The following is a 20,972-nucleotide window of genomic DNA, read 5'->3' on the forward strand; positions in this document are numbered from 1 at the left end:
TACCCTTACCTTCAGTGGATCCAATGTGTCCTTGGTGGATTGGGGACATGCATTAAGTATGCTCGGAGGTAAAACAAAATGACAACCTGAGTACCTCAATCCTGTAGAATTACTCCTTCATTGCATCTTTTCCCCTTTTCTGAATAAATTCTTTTATCTTGAAAATGGAAACTATCCTGCTTAAATTGATAGTAAATAGTGAGAGTAATAAGACACAAGTAAAATGGCCTCAGTGTGTCACATAAATGATTATTCAATGAATTTTTTCACTCATTTTTAACTTTGAGATATTAACCTGTGAGTTGGATCTATTAGAAAGATTTTAATCAATTTAATTCAGAAACCATAATTGTTACTCATTAGTTCATTGCATCATTTCTTTTATAAAGTCTATCATCTTTGAATCACTTATAACTTTCTTCCTTCCCCTTACTTTATATAAATTTACGTGCCAAATATTAAATTATAAGCTTCATCTGTTTCTTTCTGATGCCTATTTATTGGTTCTGTTATGAGCGTGTTCAGCATGTCTATTTTACACAAAACTAGATTTTCCACATTCATTTCTTTGCAGTTATGTCACTAATTTTATCCTACATGTTTCCAGAAAGTGAACTGGGCCTTGGAACAGAATCCTGGAGAGTGAGATCTTCAGGCTTAACCTGAGGAAGGCTAGGTGTTCTGAAGCCCAGGACTAGCTCATCCCTACCAATATGTAGATGATGAGGGAGAGGAGTAGAGGAGACAAGTCTGGCTGCGAAGATAAGGAGAGTGTTGCCAGCAGCAGGGGAATTCAAAAACTGCTGGGGGTGTGAGGATGGATGAGATGTTCTCAAGCCCAAACTACAATCTAACCTGCCTCTCACCTGCATTTCTACATAATGTAAACAGTACGGATGAGATAAACCTTCACTTCTATGAGTCAGCATGGTTCTCAACCTATGCCTCTCTAGTACTGTCATCCTCATCACCAAGGAGACTGAGGAATGCTGTGTCCCTAGACACATAGAATTTCCCTTGAGTGATCCATATATCTCTCTAATTTTGGGTGCAAGTGCTAAGTATTAAAGTTCAAGTTAATGATAGAATTTTCACTGTATAAAAGTTACCACCTTAACTTGTGATGGGCTTTAGCACTTCTGCAGGACTGTGAAGACTGCCTGGACTGTGTGATGTCATCAGTAGGTCATAATACACTGCTGAGGCATCTGTGATAGCTGGTCTCATAGCAACCTGATGCTGTAGTGAGCACTGCTCAGGACAGCAATATGGTGAACAAATAGTCTCTCTCCATTTTATTTCTTGTTTTTGAATATAAAGATTGAATTCCTAGTCATCCTCTACTCACTTTTTGAGAGTTGAGCTGCACAAAGTTACCTGGTCTGAGTAGCCTTCCGAAGATTTGCACCAGGAAGAGAAGGTAAAAGAGGAAACATCTGAAGGCATACTCACCCTCCAGCATGCTAAGAAGTTGCAGGGTGTGAGTTACATATTCTCTGGGCCTAAGATAACCAGAACCTGCCTTCTGGAAAGGGAGACATGGGGATTTTCAGTTAGTGGCAGAGAAGAGGATATGAAGGGGAGAAAAACAGGAAGACATGTAACTGAAGGAGGGAGGGAAGAAGAAAGGGGTGTTTTTCTGTACAGTTCCTGAGGTCTTCCCGAGGGCCCAGGTTGAGAGTAAAGAGAAGGTTCAGATGATCCAGGTCTTGTCTATATGGCTTTGGATCCAGGCCAGCCACACAAAGGCACTGTGTGTCTGTCACAGACATAGTGATTGATCCAGATTACTTTTCCTTAAAACAAACAACAAACAAAAAACACTGCATTTCCTTTCATTAGAGTCCTTCTGAGGGCAATTGGGGAAATAAATGAAATAATGAATTTTCTAATAGTACTTTTTTTGTTCACCTATTTTACTCTTTTCCTTTTTTTTGATTCTTGTCCAAATTTAATTCATTTTTTTTTTCACAAACTGCCATTGTATGTAAAGGCAGGTTTTTCATACCTGATCTTCTAAACTCTTCTGTTTCCATGTTTTTCAAACTATCCCACAGACCCACCCACCTGGGCTAAGCAAGTGGTGTGAACAATAAGTGATTTTATAGTTTTGAGGACTGAATAAATGGGTTGGTAAAGAATTACTTTAAGAATGAATTAGAAAATTGATCCTTATTTTGATCTTAGTATGTTTTCATTAGTTTCCAATTGTGTATAATAATCATAGATTAACAATGTAATTTTAAATAATCCACACCAGTAGTCTTCAGGGGGGAGATTTTCCCCTAAAGGATGTTGGCAGCATCTAGAGAAAATTCTCATTATCGCAGTTGGAAGAGAAGTGCTCCTAACCCTTCAGGTAGATGTCAAGAACACAGTAAATATTCTACTATGCACAGGAAGATCCAACAACAAAAATTTGTCTCCCCAAAATGTCAATATTGTCGAAGTTAAAAATTTCTAAATGTACCACACATAAGTGTCATATAACTGTTTAGGTTCTGCTTACTGAGTTTCTTCACTCCTCTAAGAGGGTGGGGAGGGCCTGGGCTCACACCCGAACAGTGAACTGACTGACCAGCATGCTGATATTGGTCAGTGGGGAGAGATGTACAGGACCTGGAGGTTCCTAATGAAGACCAGCAGCAGCAGGAAGGGCAGAAAGGTGAGCATGTTGAGTCTGGAATCCATGGTGGGTGTCAGAATCACGGTCTCATTGTCATGGCAGGTGGTAGTGGTCCCGAAGGCTGCTTCTATCACTTAGAAGAGGGGAAGAAAGAAAAAGGAAAAGGCCTCCAATCACAAACTAGTGACTGACCTGCTGGAAGAGGCTCCTGACTAAGAGCTCAGTGTGTGAACTAGGCCTTAGAGGCACCTGCAGCTGGTGACCCCTCTACGGAGGTCTTCACAGTTACTGTTGTTAGGAGCCCAAATATGTGAGCTGCATTTGATCCATTGAAGACAGAAGAATGCACAAGACATCTTGAGGTTTCTCTAACACCCTAGGTCTTCACATGAGAATCAAATGAAGGCATTGTATATAAGTGTAAAAACCTCACCTCTCTTGTTAACCAAACTAGCTTGGAAGCATCCTAAACAGAAATTCCACTCACCTCTGGTCATACTCTCTCTTTTTACCAGAATTCTACCTGTTTAAAATTGTCAACAAGATACATAAAATTGACAGAGGAGACCCCCAGCTGAGTGACCATGAGAAAGAAGTCCACAATGTGCCTGGAGATGGGAAGGAGAGAAGGCAAAGGTCATTAAAATACATATGCAGAACTCTCAGAGAGAACATTGCTTTCAATAGTGCTATTTTCTAAGTCATCACAGACCCTATCCAGCAGGTGACAAGTATAAGCATGTCAGTCTAGAGCTCTGGGAGATGAAAGACACCATCTCTGTGTTTTCTGAGGTCCCCTTTATGGCTTCTCTAGCATGATGCATGAGGTCAGGGAATCACCAGAGCACAGCACAGACACCATGATCCTGCCCAGCCTCTCAGCCTCCTCTGTACTCACCTGCCAGCCTACTCCACTTCACATGGGGAGTCCTTGACATAAAAGGCCAGGAAATGGACCCCTTCACAGTCTCTCCCTAAAACATGGAGCCAATCTAGTCTCATTTACAGAAATAAATGTACCCAGAATGCTGGTGGAAGCCCAGTTGTATAACAGCTGGTCAAAATCTAAAGGATCATCAAAGGGAAATTGAATACTTGTAGACATCTTAAAGAATGTTAGTTAGATTAAAGACGTCAGGTAGAAAGAATGTAATTCCATATGTGCTGACAGATGAAAACATCTGAGTTATCTGATGGGGAAAGGCATGTTTCTGAACAGTATATACAGTATGAACTATTTGTACACACAAATAGTTAAGAACGTGTGTATGTTTGTAGGTATACAGAAAATTCCAAGAGGATATTCATGCAAATGTGACCTGTATTTACTTTCACTTTACACTTTGTACCCTTCTCTCTTATTTAAAAACGTATTTTCTATGAGCACACATTTTATTAGAAGGGTGTATAGATCAGGAGAGAAGAAGAGAGGGAGGGAAGGAGGAAAGTAAAATGCCAACACAATGGTCATAGACAGCAGCAGCAAGGAAAACAGTCCCTGTCCCATAGACCCAGCAGGTGGCAAGACCTCAGGGTGTTCTTCCCCACCCCCTCACACACACACACACACACACACACACACACACACACACACATACACACACTCACGCAGCTCCCCATCTAAATGGGTAGTATAACAGAATGAAAGGAAGGAGGGAAGGAGGGACAGGGTAGCACAAAGCCCCAGAAGCAGTGGCAGGGCCATTTGGAGATGAACAGGGAGTTTTTCAGGCCCCCTTCACAACTCCAAATCTGGATTTTCCTGTCAGCAGCCCTGGTCTCCTTCCTTCGGTTTGGGCTCCATTGACTTGGAGGACAGCCAGCGTGAGGCTCCCCACAATGTCCTCCCTGGTCTGATCCTGGCCCCAGAATATAGCCCTGCTACAGCTCTGGCTTGGGGAGCCAAAGGATGCTTGGAGATTGGGCAGGAGGACAAAATTTGGCGGAGCAAGAGGCAGGAGAGGAGCACCTCCATGCACCTGGATCCCCACGTCTTCTCTGCTGACACACCCCAGTGAGCCCCTTCCTCCCGCACCACACACACTCAGCTACAGACACACTAGTGTCCACCCTCCCACCATTTCAGGTCCATCCAATAAAACACGAGTTTATTTTCTTTCTGATTTAAAAAAGAAAGTGCAGTAACTTCTCAGGAGTGTCCTGAGTGAAGAATGTCCATCTGCGGACATCTCTCTGTAGTGTCCAAGGATGGGAAATTTGAAGACCCCAAGCAAAAATGGACCCTGAACATGAAGTGGACCAAGAGTGCTGATCTGCCTCCCTACCCCTGCAATTCTCCCCTGCTCCTATTGTTGGATTTCCCCTGCTGCTGCAACAGTCTCCTGTACCTTCACAGCCAGACCTGTCTCTTCCACCACTCTTCCTCATCACTTGCACATTGGCAGGAGAAGATAACGCTGGGATTCACCACACCTAGCCTTTCTCTAGAATTCTTTTCTCATTAAGCCCAAAAGTCTAACTCTCCTTAATTCTGTCCCAGGATCCAGTTTGTCCTCTGGAAACGTGTTATACAGAGATCAAGCTCTGAGGTTCTTATTTTACCTCCCAGCCAACATAGAATGAACCTCGTCTTTTAAGTGGGATACAGGTTTATTCTAAATATTATTAATTACCATGACCCAGCCCCCTTCATTCTCCTGTACCCCCAGGCCTAACACTGTGGGTGCTTTCCTATTCACCATGCGCACTGAATGACAGGTAAATTGTTTTTTTTTTTTTTATAACTTTGCCACAACCTGCACAGCTATTAATTCAGAAATCAGCAAGGGGTGATGGGGGATCAGAAAACACAGACAAACATAGAAACCTTGGACTACGTGGAACACCAACCTATGATGGAGAAACAATGACACAGAGCTAGATCAACACATTTATTACATAGGATTTATCACCAAAAAGGGTTTTCTGAGAGCAAGTTACTTGAAAGCAGGCAAGTTGAAGAGTGGCTAATTATAAGTATCTTTTTGTGATCATGTTTCCCTACCCATGGCAGTTGGTGTCTGAACTCAGGGTCAAGACTCATAGTCCCAGGCCTTGCACACAACCTCTTGAAGCAGGGTGTCACCATAGCAACGGGGCAATCTTGACCTGCACCTTTGCACAGGAAGTTCCCAGAACAAGTGCTGACTCCTGCTGCAAGACAGTCAGATATCCTGAGCTAGGTCACCACTTCCCACATAACGTCATGAACTAATTTTCAACTTTGTAAGCTATTTATAGAAAGAAAAATTTTAAAAGATAACTCTCTTGCACACATCAAATTACAGGGTCACACTGTTCCAACTCATTGGGAGGATACAGAGGCGTGAGGAGCCTTCATGAACTAAAAGGAAGTATCAGTGTATGTAGCTATATTGGAGGAGAGTTAGGCAATACTTCACAAAATACACACAGAATCTAAAACCCTATGATCTCACCTTAAAAAGGGAAAATTACAAGCATGAATCCACAACATGACTTCTGTCTTGGGGAGCTGGAATTTGTAGTCTCTAAATCAAAGCAAAAAATGACCAAATTATGTTGGGTAGTTGCTATAGAAATCATTTACAAGGATACATAACAAATGAAATATTCCCTGGGAAGAAGCAAGAGGAGGGGACTGTTGAACAGGAATCAAAAGAAAATAGAACTCTCTGAAATAAGCACAAGTGGCTTCAGGAACAGGATCCTATGTAATACTAAGGGTATCATTAACTCCATAATCTACCATTTTACACAGGACAAAAATAATCTCACCCAAAATCAAAATGCCTCACATAGGCCTACATCAGGGAAAGGTGGTTCTGATAGCATTGGTTTCCTACTGCTTCCATAGAAAATTACCCACATTTCAGGATTTAATATACAAATATATTTTCTTGTAGTTCTGGAGGTGGAAAGCCCACTAAGGGTGTCAGGGCCTGTAATGAAGGTGTCAGCAGGGCTGCTCCTGGGTGCAGGCTCCACTTGGGGATGTTTTTCCTTTGATTCCCCCAGGTTTCAGACCTTCCTGTAATCCCTAGCTATTGTTCATGGTCTTCATCTTCAAAAGGCATGAAACTGGACACCTGCTTCCATGGTTACATCTCCACTCTTACTGGCATCCTTACCCTCCCCTCATGAAGAGCACTGTGATTATTTGGCTCTACCCATATGATCCAGAATAACCTTTTTCCAAAATGTTCAACTTCATCTCATCTACAAAGCTTATTGACTATGCAGGGAAACATATTGGTAAATTCCAGGAATTAGGAGGCTGACATTTTGGGGATGACCAGAAGAGAGTGTTCTTTCCTTATCCTGCTATAACAAAATAAAATCACAGAGTTTCAGAGAGAATTCACCTATAGTAAAAACAGCAGTATGAGAGTAGAAACCTGAAATTGAACAAAAGGTTGGAAAGAATTGACACAGCAAATATAAACATAATGAATAAAGCAAAGGAGAATAAAAGAAAATAACATTTGATAACTAAACATTAACAAAAGAAATGAAATGGCAATTACAAAAGAATGTTTCATGCTATAAAATTTAGACAATCTAGATTTAACAAACTAGAACTCTAAGAAGGGCAGGTCAAGCAAAAAAAAGTATTTGGAAAATTCAGAGCTCTGGAAAATAGGGAAACTGAAGAAATATATGAGAGAATAAATAACCTAATTAGAATCTGAAATTAAAGGTAGCATCAAATTTAATAATTGGTACATAAATATAGATGGTTTAAGGTGAAGAATAGAAAAAATATAATTAATTCAAAGAAAACATTTTTTAAAGAAAAGTCAAATGATGCAAGAAAATAATAATTATAGCCTCTGATGGAAATAGGTTAACATTTACTTTGTAACAAAACCAACTCAAACATAAATGGAAATGTCAAGAAAGAAGATGAGAATAATCTTAGGGTTAGAAGACTGGAGAACCTTGACCAGAACTCTCTTGGAATGCAGGTAGAAGGTGGACAGTGTGGGAATTGATGGATCCAATTACACTATACAGTTTCCTGAGAATAGTGTTCTGTCCTCAGGTCCCTTAAGCCCTGGTCAGGGACAGCTGCCACAGACTCTTCCATCCTGTTCTGTCTTACCAGGACCTCCAGCACCATCTCAATTCCCATGGTGTCTCTATATGTGTCACTCACCTTTTTGCTTATGCCGCATCTATTCCTCCTGTCTTGAAAACTCACACAACATTGTGGGATAAATTATTTTTTAATTGGATGCAAGTATGCTTTTCATTGTTCAACTCAAATGTTTTTCTGGTCAGGAATTTTAATGAATACACCTCAGTCTACCTGATCTCACCTGGTATTGGGTTTCCATTCTAGTGTCTCTTTTCAACCAAAAGGCAGTGCACAGATAATGATAAAATTCTAACAGCCTATATGATTGTCAATAACTCAGTGTCCATGATTCTTATTTCAAAATGCATGCGAAACAATTATTTTGGCCATAAATTCCCACAGACTAAGAAATGACTTACAGAGTCCCTAAAAGGAGTATAGCAAAGGGATTATTATGATCACCAAATGTATGTCTACACAAAAACTATACACACAAGTGTAGAAATTATGACTAAAGAAAAAAGTAAATTTTCAGATGTTTGACAAAGTAGAAATAGCAAGACAGATGATTAATGTTTTGAATGGACAGCTGGGTGCCCACGGTGGGTGGTGGGAGGTGACTGGAGGAGGCAGGACACTGGGTGTGTGGTCCTGGACTACATCTCTTCCCAGGCTCCTTTCTCTCTCCCTGCTTCCTGGCTGCCATGAGCTTAGCTGCTCTCCTCCAAAGCCCGTCTGCCATGGTTTTCAGCCTCACCTCAGGCCCAGAACAGTGGAGTCAGCTAACCTGCACCTTCCCGACTGCTGGGAGGTGGCACATGAGAGAACTGGAGCTGACAGCAGCAGCAGGAGCTGCAAGAACTTTGTTGTCCAGTCCACAGTCCTGTGGGCAAAGGTGGTATCTGGGCAGATGGACTCAGAATGAGAGTGCTGACACCTAGCCAGGTACAGTGGTGGAAACCAGTATCCTAGTGTCTGGAGAGGCTGAGGCACAAGGATCCAGAGTTCAAAGCCAGAGTCTGAAGATTAGTGAGGCACTAAGCAATTTAGCAGAACCCTGCCTCTAAGTAAAACATACAAAGGGGGCATGTGGCTCAGTGGTTAAGCCCTCCTGGATTCAATTCCTGGATCAAAAAAAAAAAAAAAAAGAAACTACACATCCACCACTGTGCTGGGAGAGCCCACGATGTGGGAGCTCTGTGGTGGATGCCTTCATAGTAGCACCACAAGCCCAGAGTGCTGAGCATCTGAGTCCACCCCCGAGCATCCTAACCTGCCTACAAAGAATGTCAGCCAGTTCCAAGGGATGCCTCCTTGTCCTCTCCAGCTGAGGAGCGCCAGAGCCCTCCATAACTAAGGTAAGGAAAATGATCAGATCATCATGGGAGACTTGGAATTAGTCCAGGTTACCTGAAGAACATGGTCAAAGAACTTACAGAGGTGAGAGGCATAGGAATAAAGAGGGAGTTCTATGCTTTTGGTTCCCTAGGGCTTCATGGATTATGGTCCATTTTCAGATGGGATCTCAAGATTTCCCAACTTGTGGGAAATTAGCGAAAGATCGCAGCTGATGCACTTTCTTTGCTCAGGAGACTCAATGAGAAGGGTTGTCATACATTCTTTTTTTCAATCAGGAAGAAAATCAACCAGAGTTTTAATAGATGGACCTGGGATGGAGGGAGGGTGAAGCTAGCATGCCTGTTTCTGAGTGAGTGTGTGTGATGTGGGCGGCTGGGTTCACTGTGGGTGTGTCAGTAGAGGAAGACATGGGGAACCAAACAGGTGCTCCTCTCCTGCCCTTGTTCCCCCTCCTCATACCAAACTCTTAAGTATCCTTTGCCAAGGCTGCTCCTTGCTTGGCAGCCTTCCTAAGCAGGGGTGAAGGGGGTGGACCTCTGGGTCTTGGACCAGGCCAGGGAGGACATTGTGGGGAGGCTGAGCTCAGGCTCTATTACCAGAATCTGCAGCCCCAATGGAAGGGAGCTGACCTAGGCTGCTGACAGGACAATCCAGGCGTGGGGGCGTGGACAGGGCCTGGGACTTTCTCAATTCCGAGATGCTGAAGCAGTCCCTGCTCGTCTCTGAATATCCCTCCCAGGTACTCTAGGCCTTTGTGCAACCCTGTCCATCCTTCCTTCCCTCCTTCCTTTTATTCTCTCACCACTAGACATTGAACCTGGGGAGCCCGGTAGGTAGGCAAGGCAAGTGTGTGTGTGTGTGTGTGTGTGTGTGTGTGTGTGTGTGTGTGTGTGTGTGTGTTTGATGAGTTCTCTGAGGTCTTGCCACCTGCTAGCCCTATGGAGCAGGGACTGTTTCCTTGCTGCTGCTGTTTGTGACCCCTGATTTGGCCATTCACCTTTCCCCTTCTCTCCCTCTCTTCTTCCCTTCTGTTCTATACACCATACTTCCTTCTAACAAAGTTTGTGCTCATAGTAAAAGCACTTTTTAAACAAGGAAGAAGGACATATAGTGAAAAGAAAAAGTAAATACAGGTCACATTTACATGGATATCCTCTTGGAATTTTCTGTATATCTACAAACATACACATGTTCTTAAATTTTTTATGTGTGCAAATGGACCTTAATGTGTATACTCCAGAAATTTGCTTTTTCCCATTAAATCATATAGGTGTTTTCCTCTCTTAGCACAAATGGAATTAACATTCCTTCTAATTGAAGTACAGTGTTCCATTTAGGAATAGTCAATAACATGATCAATTTCCTTTTCATGGCCCTTTAGGTTGTGACCAGCTGTTGTACAACTGTGCTTCTACCAGCAGTCTGTTAGGATACACTTAATTCTCCATCTTTATGTAAGACTAGGGTGGCTTCTGGGTCCACGTTTTAAGGACAGACTGTGAAGGGATCCATTTCCTGGCCTTTTATGTCAAGGGCTCCCATAAGAGGAGGAGTAGGCAGCAGGTGGGTACAGAGGAGGCCAAGGGACTGGACAGGAGTCTTGGTGTCTGTGCTGTGCTCTCCTGATTCCCTGACCCCATGCAGCAACCCAGAGAAGACAGAAGGAGGACCTCAGAAAACACACAGATAGTGTCTCACCTCCCAAAGCTCTAGACTGACATGCTTGTCCTCGTCACTTGCTAAAAAGGGTCTGTGATGACTTAGAAAAACAGCGCTATTGAAAGCATTTATCTGTCTTGGAGGCTTGCATTGTAGTAAGAATGATCTTTGTATTCCCTCCTTCCCATCTCCAGGTACATTGGGGACTTCTTCATGACAGTCACTCAGCTAGAATTCTGCTATGTCTATTTTGTGTTTCTCACTGACATCTATTAACAGGGAGAGTTCTCGTAAAAAGAGAGTGTAGGATGAGAGATGAGTGGAATTTCAGTTTAGGATTGCTTCCAAGCAGGGTTGGTCAACAAAACAGTTGAGGTTTTAACGCTTTATGTACAGTGCCTTTTCTTTGATTCTCATCTGAAGACACAGGGCATAGAGAAATCTCAAAATGTCTTGTCCATGCTTCTGTCTTATATAAGAAGTGATCTCACCTGGCTCAGACATATGGGTTGCCTACATCAATAACCATAAAGACCTCCATGGAGAACTCACCCGCCTCATTTCGCCCTAACTCCTGGCTGACACACTGAGCCTTTAGTCAGGAGCCTCTTCCAGCAGGACAGCTTTGTGATTGGAGGTCTTTTCCTTTTTCTTTCTTCCCCTCCTCTAGGTGAAGGAAGCTGCCAAGGAGACCCCCAACAACCACCATGGCAATGAGAAAGTGCTTCAGTGCCCACCATGGACTCCAGACTCTACATGCTCATCTTCCTGCCCTCCCTGGTCTTCATCGGGGACCTCCACCTCCTGTCCATCCTCTGGTCATTCTGGTCATGATCTACCAGTTCAGTGTTAAAGCATGAGCCCAGGCCCTCCCCCATCCTCTCTGAGGATTGAACAAAACTGTAAGCAGAACCTAAATAGTTACATGTTACTTATGTGTGGCGTATTTAGAAGTTTTTAACTTCAACACTATTGACATTTTGGGCCAGATAAATTTTTATTGTTGGATTTTCCTGTGCAGAGTAAGATATTTAACTGCATCCTTGATATCTACACTGAAGGCGCTAGAAGCATCACTCCCCCAGCCGGGATAATCAAAAGTATCTCTAGATGCTGCCAAAAATAATTGAGGGGCAAAATTACCTCCATCGAAATCACTGGTTAGGAATTTTTCCGATTAGAGTGTTAATGCATTATTTTTATAATTAGAAACAATGAAGTCATAATAAGATCAAAATAAAAATCAGTTCTTCTGTGTTTAGAAAAAGCAATTCCTTACCAACCAATTTATTCATCAAAATTATAAATTCACTTACTGTTCATACCACTTGCTTATCCAGGGGCAGGGCTGTGGTATAGTTTGAAGAAGATGGAAAAATTGGTGGGTATAAGATGAAGTGCAGAAATCTTGCCTTTAAACACCACAGAAGTGTGTGGAAAAGAAAATGCATTTTGCCAAATTTCAAAAAAAGGAAGGAGTAAAGGTGAATAAAAACAACTGAAGATATTTAACTCACATCATTTATTGATTAACATGTGGACAACACTAATGTCTCCTGAGTACCACAGCCCACCTGAATCTCCTCGAAGGAATGCCCTCTGTGTGGACGCTCTGTCTGACTCTAGATCCTGGTGATGCATTTACACACTCTGGAAGTGTAGGAAACGCATGAGATATACTTTCTTTTATATAGTTTTAAATTTTTAAGTTTTAAAATATTTTTGTTCTAATTTGTTGTACATGACAGTAGAATGCATTTATACATTTTGATTAGTCATACACAAATGGAGTGTAATCTCTCACTTTTCTGATTGTGTATATTGTAGGATCACATCGGTCATGCAGTCATACATGTACATGAGGTAATAATGTCTGTTTCACTCTCCTGTCATTCCTATCTTCATACCCCTTCACTTCATACCTCTCTTCACTCCTCTCTACCTAACATAAAGTAACTCTATTCTTCCATATCCTTCCTCTCTTACTGTGAATTAGCATTTGCATATCAGAGAAAACATTTGATCTTTGGTCTTTTGGGTTTGGCTTCTTTTGCTTGGCATGATATTCACTAACTTTATTGGTAGTGTTCATGTGGCTAGCTCTTTTCTTCCTTGACAGTGCCTTAGAGAGCTCTCCAGGCTGATTCAACTGGCTCTGTTTCATCATTTCTCACTGCTGCCTAGTATCACAGAGGACAGACGTTTACCTAACCAATCCTCCGTAGGTGAACCATTGGGTTCTTTTTATCTTGTAGCCTCATTTCAGTACTAGGACAGGGAATATTCCTTTTTTGTGGACATGATGAATGATTCTACAAGATATTTGCCTAGAGATGTAGTTACTGAGGAACATGCACGATTTTTTCTTGTGGTACTGGGATTAAATTCAGGGGTGCTCTATCACTGAGCTACGTCCCCAGGACTCTTCAATGTCTATTTAGAGACAGAGTTTCTCTAAGTTGCCCAGTCTGGGCTTGAACTTGCTATTCTCCTGCCTCATCCCCCAAAGTCAGTGGGATTACAGGCATTCACCACCATGCCCAGGAAGGCATGCACTTTTGAATTTTTATATTGTCATGTTGCATCTTCCAAAAGTTGTTGACTGATTTCCTGTAGACTCTCTCCATGCTTCCGTGGCCTACAAGCATCACCTCATTTTAACACAGTCACCTATTGAAGTAGTTTCTAGGAAACCAGTAGGCCCCGAAAAGCAGTAGTAAGAAAATGACATGATGAATTTAGATTGATTTGTGGACAGTGAGTGTATACTAGTTTTCTCTTGTTGCATATGGGTGGCAGATACTGATTTCTCAGCAGAGTTATTTTTTGATAAATATAAACAGTTCTCATTCTATTTTTTTAATGGTGAGTGTGTGATTACCCATTTTCATGATCAAAGAAGGGTAAATAATTTCTCTTAGGAATGAATTCACATAGTAATTATATCTCTCAAGTGTGTACATAGGACATTGCAGTGATCATTAATGACTGAATGAGGCCACCTCCTGTAGATGTGCACACACACCACCTAGAATCTTAAACCATTGCAGGTAGTCACATACTGGTGGTCGCCATGAACAGAGGGGCAAGTGAGAATTGGGTCCCTGTAACACCTCAGTTCCTGCTGACTGCTGGTGTCCACCCTGAGAACTGTGAATAGTACAATCTGCACCTTGAGGTGAGGCAGGCCTGCCATTTTCATGAGAGCTGTTCTGAGTCTGAGCCTTGGCTCAGCCCACAGCGTTCCTTCAATGTCTCCCTCACTCTAGGAGCCATGTTCTTCTTCATTCAAAGGAAAGGGGCCACTAGAAAATTCATCGCATCATTTATCTCCTCCAATGGACTCTGGAAGAATTTTCCAATTGCCTTCAGAAGAACTCTCATGAAAGGAAGTGCAATTTTTTGTTGTTAAGGAAAAGTAATCTGGGCCAACCAATATGCCTGTAACAGGTACACAGTGTGGGTGGCCAGGATCCAAAGCCACATAGACAAGACCTGGATCATCTGAAACTTCTCTTTACTCTCAGCCTGGGCACTCAGAAAGATCTAAGGAACTGTACAGAAAAACACCACTTTATTCCTCCTTCTCTCCTTCAATCACATCTCTTGCTCTTTTTCTCCCCCTTTTCCCTTTCTGTGCCACAAATAGGAAATCCACAAGTCTCCCTTTTTAGAAGGCAATTCCTGGTCATCTTAGGCCCAGAGAATATGCTAACACATTCCCCTCAATTTCTTAGCAAGATGAGGGATGTGTGTACATTCAGATGGTTCCTCTTTTCCTTCTCTTCCTGGTGCTACTCTTTGGAAAAGTTATTCAGATTATGTAAATTTGTCTCTGAAGTTCAACTCTCAAAAAGTGAGTAGATGAGGGCTAGGAATTCAATATTTACCTTCAAAAACATCAAATGAAATGGAACGATGCAATCTGTTCACCAAATTGCTGTCCTGAGCAGTGCTCACTACAGCATCACGGTTGTTATGAGACCAGCTGTCACCAAGGCCTTGGGAGTGCATGATGACCTGTTGATGACATCACACAGTCCAGTGTTCACAGTCCTGCAGAAGTGCTCAAGCCCATCACCTAAGGCGGTAACTTTCATAGAGTGGAAATTCTATCATTAACTTGAACTTTTGCTCTTCATACTAAAATTAGAGAAGATATGGATCATGGAAAGGGAATTCATTCCTCAGTCTCCTCAGGGTTGAGAATATGGCAGAACCAGAGAGTGTCAGGCTCATAACCATGCTTGACTCATAGATAAAGTAAGTCTTTATCTCATTAGAACTGTTTACATGATGTAGAAACCTAGGTGAGAGGCATGGTGGAATGTAGAGGGGGTGTTAAGAACATCTCATCCATCCACGTACCCCAGCAGTTATTGACTTTCTCCTGTTGTTGGAAACAGACTACTGCATCTTCACAGCCAGACTGGTCTCTTCTGCCCCTCTTCCTCATTGTGTCCTCATTGGTAGGGAGAAGATAACCCTGGGCTTCACCACAGTTATCCTTTGTCAGGTGCTCTGTTCTTGTCAATCTAAAAGATTTCACTCTCCTGGATACTGTCCTAAGGCCCAGTACATCTTCTGGGAACATATATGTCATATACAGAGTTGAATCTATGAGGCAGATTTACTTTGCTTTCACACAGTGAAGACTTCACCTTATCTTTTAAGTTGAATATGTGTTTATTCTAAATCTTAATAATTACTATGACCCAGCCCTCCTCATTCTCTTATCCCCAGAACCATTTCTCAGGGTATTCTCTTATTCCAATGCTCACTGAATAACAAGTATGTTTATCAACTGATTTTCAGCTTTGTAAGATATGTGAACTACAGAACATTAAAGAAAGAAGTTCAAGAAGCCCCAAGAAGAGGGAAAGACCTCTCATATTCAAGCATAGGCAGAAATAATATATTTAAATGTCCATACTAACAAAATAATTATACAGATTCATTGCAATACACATCAAATCACTAGCATTCTTCACAAAACTAACTAAGACAGTTTTAAAATTCAATGGGAAAAATATCCCAAATATCTATATTGGCCAAAGAAATTATAAGCCACAAAAGCAATGCTGGAGGCATTACAATACTTGCCTTCAAATTTTACTACAGAGCTATAGTAACAAAAACTCCATGATACTGGCATATAAACTACTACATAGACCAATGGAACAGAATAGAAGACACAGAGATGAACTCACTCATCTGATTCTTCACCAAGGTTCCAAAAACATACATTAGCAATAAGAGAGTTTTTTAAACAAATTGGTGCTGGCAGAATTAGTCATGCATATGTAAAAGAATGAAACTAGACCCTTATCTCTCACCCTGAACAAAAATTAACCAAAAGGAGATCAAAGATCTAGACTTAGACCAGAACCTAAGCAACTCCTAGAAGAAAGTGAAGGGTTAACACTCCCAACACATAGGCACAGGAAATAGCTTTTTCACTTGGGCCCCTAAAGCTCAGGAAATAATGCCAAGAGTTAATAAATGGATAACACCACATTTAAAAGGTTCTGCACAGCAAAGAAAATTAAGAATATGAAGAGATAACCTACAGAATGAGAGAAAATCATTTCTCTCAAACTCTTCTGACAGAATTAACATGGAGAATACATAACGATTTCAACAATCTTGAAACCAAGACTGGATGGACATGGTAGGTGGCATACACCTGTAATCACATTGACTTAGGAGGTTAAGGCAGGAAGCTTGCAAGTTCAAAGCCAACCTCACCAACTTAGTAAGGCCTTAAGCAATTTAGTAAGACCTTGTCTCAAAATTTAAAACAGAAACAAAATAGGCTGGGTATGTGACTCAGTGGTTAAGTGGTTAAGTGCCACTGGCTTGAATCCTCCATACCAAAACTCATTTCTAAATGAGTAAATGACTAAACAGACACTCCTCAAAAGAAGAAATACAGAGCACAAGAAAATACATTTTTTAAAAGAGTGCAACATCATTACCAATTAGGAAAACTCAAAAAACAAAAACCCATAAACAACAACAACAAAAATCATACTGAGATTTCATCTCAAACTAGTCAGATTGGTAGTCATCAAGAATACAAACAATATTAAGTGCTGGAGAGGATGTGGAAACAAAGGAACACTCTTACCCAGTTGGTGGAATTGTAAATTAGCACAATCACTATGGGAATAAGTATGGACATTCCACAAAGATTAGCCATGGAACCACTATATTACCCAGCTATACCACTCCTCAATATTTATACTAAATAATTGAAGTCATCATGCTATAGTGATAGTTGATCATTGGGTTTACAGCAGAACAATTCACAATCACCCAAACTATGGAAACAGCCTAGATGTCCATAAACTGATGAACGGGTTAACAAAAATGTGGTATACATGCACATTGGAATTTTATTCAGCCACAAAGAAAAATGAAATTTTGTCATTTGCAGTGAAATGGATGGAACTTGAGACCATTATACTAAGCAAAAGAAGCCAAACACAGAATGTCAAGAATTGGAGAGTTTCTGTGTTTTGTGGAAGGTAGAGTGGAAAAAGGAACTGAAAAGTGTAGGGGGAGGTCACATGAAAATCAAAGGGACCGAAGTAGATGAAAGGAATAGAGGAAAGGAGGATGGGAGGGAAAAGGGAAATATTGGGAAATGATATTGGTCAAATTTTATGTTACGTTGTGTGTATATATGGATATGTAAAAACAAATCCCATATAATATTATGTAGTATAATGCAGCAATAATAATGTGGAAAAAATAATAACCAAAAATAATCCTAAATAATGAAATAAAAATAAGAAACATACTATCTTGCATGTACTAATTGATAACAGTCAGAGGATTAAACTACACCAAACAATCGTCTAGATATAAGGGAATGAGGAATCCTCATAACTCAATGTATTGCTTTATATAGTTGTATTAGAGAACAATTAGGCAACATTCCATAAAATAAACACACACGACCTGCAAATCTATGATTTCACTGTAAAAAGGGACATTTACAAGGATGAAATCAGTAACTGACTTCTGCTTTTGGGGAGGTGGAATTTTTAGTTTCTAACTCAAAATAATGAACAAACAAATGATGGTGGGTGACAGCTCTAGAATCCATTTCCAAGGATACAGGTGAAACTGAGTAAAACATTCCCTGGGGAGGAGCTTTGGGAGAGGACTGGTGATCAGGTTCAAAAAGAAAATACACTCCCTGAGGTAATCACAAGTGGCTGCATGACCAGACTAGTGTGTAATACGAAGGTACTATTAACTGAATGACCTGTGATTTTTAAACAGGACAGAAAAATAATAATCTTGTCCAAAGTCTTAATGACTCTCATTAGGTGTAGATCTAAGGAATTGGGTCGTTCTAATCATACTGCATTCCTGCTGCCTCCATAGACAATTACCAGAAATTTATGAATTAAAATAAGAATTTATTCTCATGACATTCTGGGGGTCAGAAGTCCCCCCTGAACTTCAGGGCTAACTCAGTGTGTCAGCAGTGCAGCTCCTGTCGGGCTCTACTAGAGAAACTTCCCTTTATTTTTATGTTTATTTTTTATTTTTTTGGTTTTACAAGAGGTCAGTTTTATAAGTCAGTTGTCCATTTTTAAAAAATACTTTCTAATTTTCAATGGATCTTTTTAAATTTTAGTTATTTATATGTGGTGCTGAGTATCAAATCCAGGGCCTTGCACATGCCAGGCAAGTGCTCTATCACTGAGCCACAACCACAGCCCAGTTGTCCATTTTTATTAGAGCAAATAATCATGCATCAAGAGTCCTTTGTTTATATATAACATGCTATACATGCTAATTTTTGTTTGGTCAAACCCCAATATGCATGAAATCTCATTAAGCAGCAGATTCATGGAATCACAGGACAGAAACTAGGAGAGACTCAAATTTTCTGGCAATTTTTCTCTTCCTAATTAACCTCATAAATAAAATTAAATAGAATCATTTCCCATAACTTCTAGCTCAGGGGCTTTGAAAGATTTATTAGAGCCTTCATATCCTTTAAGCTTCAGGTTCATTTCATCCAGAACATCCTCCAAAGGATTCAGTTACAATTAAATGGAAGAATGTACACAAAGAATGTGAATCATACAGGCTCAGTAAGTATTAATGATTGTGACCTTCACTGACACCACTTACCAAGTAAATATTTTAAATAACATAAAACTGCATTTAGGCCACGAGAGGTAGGTGGGGTGGAGAGGAGCACATTAAACTTTGTTTCCACTGGTGCCCAGAAACGAGGATGAGTTTCTGGACAACTGAGGGCACCTGAGACCTGCAGGGAAGCCTCCAAACAGGTGGGGAGCTGGAAGCTCAAGCTCGTCAAGTTGCCATGCTGTGGTTCCCCAGAGACTCTTGAGTGAAAGCCTTGGTGACAGCTCTATTGGGAGGTCTATTGGGAGGAAGTAGAAATTTTAAGAGATGCAAACTAGTGGAAGGAAGTGAGGTCACTGATGCATGACCTTGAAGGAGATATTGGGACTCCTGTCCCTCCTCTTATTATTGTTATTGTTATTATTATTTGCTTCACATCTTCATGAGGTGGACAGCTTGCTCCACCATGAGCCCCTTCCATGATATGGTGCCCTGACACCGGCTCGGATGCAATCTGACAGCCATGGACTGAAACTTCCCTAACTGAGCAAAATAAAACTCTCTTTCTTTATAAGTTGATTATCTCAGGTATCTTCCCATTCAAAATCATTGTCTTAATCTCATCTATAAAAATGAGAAAATATTTGCCACACACACCAGACATAGAGCACTAATGTTCAGGATATATAAAAACTCAAAAAACTTAACACAAAAAACCAAAAACCCAATTGATAAATGGGCTAAGGAACTACACAGACACTTCAGAGAAGAAGAAATACAATAGATTAACAAACATATGAAAAAATTCACATTATCTCAAGTAATTAGAGAAATGCAAATGCAAATCAAAAGTACTGTAAGATTTTTGTCTGTTACTTTGCCATCTGTAATCAGAAGGACAAAAAGAAGAAAATGAAAATTTAAGAAGCTTTATTATTGACATTTCACAGATACATACTCATACAGGGGAAATGATGCATTGAAGAGATGCATAACATATGTATGTATATAACACTGTGAATTGTCACATGTGAAATTATCATGTTATTATTTTTGTTTCTCTGATTGGAGACAGGGAGGTAGCAAACAACAACAACAAAAATGATCTTGGAAGTGCACACAATATAATAGAGTAAATGAAGTGAAGACAATCTGACCCTAGGTATAACATGAAGAGAAGGGGGTTCAAGCCAATAATACATGAGATATGGAGACTACAGAAGTGAAGAGCCATAGGACAAAATCCCTCTAAATCTTCTGTCAGCAGTAGTATCTTCCCTAACTCCTGACAAGTTGTCACCTGTCTTCTACTCTCTGGCTCATAGTTCTAGGAGTGGAGAGCATGTTCCCCATGGGACTCAGGTCTCCCTACCGATACTGGTAACTTCTCCATAAGCCTGTCCTCACCTCCAGCTATTTTTCTTATTATGTCTAGAAGTCATTTCCTCCCTTTTCCTCTGCTTCTTTCTCTCCTTCTTCCCATTCATCCTTCACTGGCTCCTCATTCTGACAAAGATGAAATGGAAAGCCTGACACCTAAAGTCCTCACTGACCCCATGTTGCACATGGTCCTGAAGGACCTCCAAGCTGGGGAAGACTCAGCAGTAACCCAAACACCTGTAACTGCTCTGCAGGTCCACCAGCCTCCCTGGGGATCTGGACCAAGAACTCTCCTCCTGAGTAAGCGGCAGCTCTGCTGATCTGTCCACATCCTTCCTCTCCTCTTATGCTACTGTCCAAGCTGACATCACTGCCCATTACTGTGCTTTTGTGGACACATGGGATAGGGTCACCTCTCAGGAAAGGCAATGGTTTGAATTCTTGCCTTTTTGTTGGAGTTCTTCTCTCCTTCTGTCTCTCACAAGACAGACATGCTCCTCTTCATTTGAACATGCATGTAGTTAATATTCATAATTCTTTCCTTTCTCTTGACCTGCAGAAGAAAAAGGCTCATTGGCCAAGGTTGTTGAAAATCATTCATGTGGAAAAGGGGAGAAAAACTCAAATTCTGTACTAGAGACATCTCAGAGGAACCTGGTCATGGAACACTTTGATGTGAATAACTGATTTCTAGGAAAGAAACTTACAAATGTAAGAGAGGATGGCCATGAGAATGTGCCTGTATGTGAGCTTCTGGAATGTGGGTATAGGTAT

The 20,972-nt window shown here is 41.0% G+C and overlaps 1 long non-coding RNA gene across 1 annotated transcript in view; it reads left to right on the forward strand.

The window, feature by feature from the left end:
- Positions 1-20,972, forward strand: part of LOC306664744 — a 471,099-nt gene that overhangs the window by 111,214 nt on the left and 338,913 nt on the right. The window lies entirely within an intron of this gene.

Source organism: Sciurus vulgaris, assembly GCF_902686455.1.
Source record: "Sciurus vulgaris genome assembly, chromosome: 6".
In the NCBI taxonomy this organism is placed as follows: domain Eukaryota; kingdom Metazoa; phylum Chordata; class Mammalia; order Rodentia; family Sciuridae; genus Sciurus; species Sciurus vulgaris.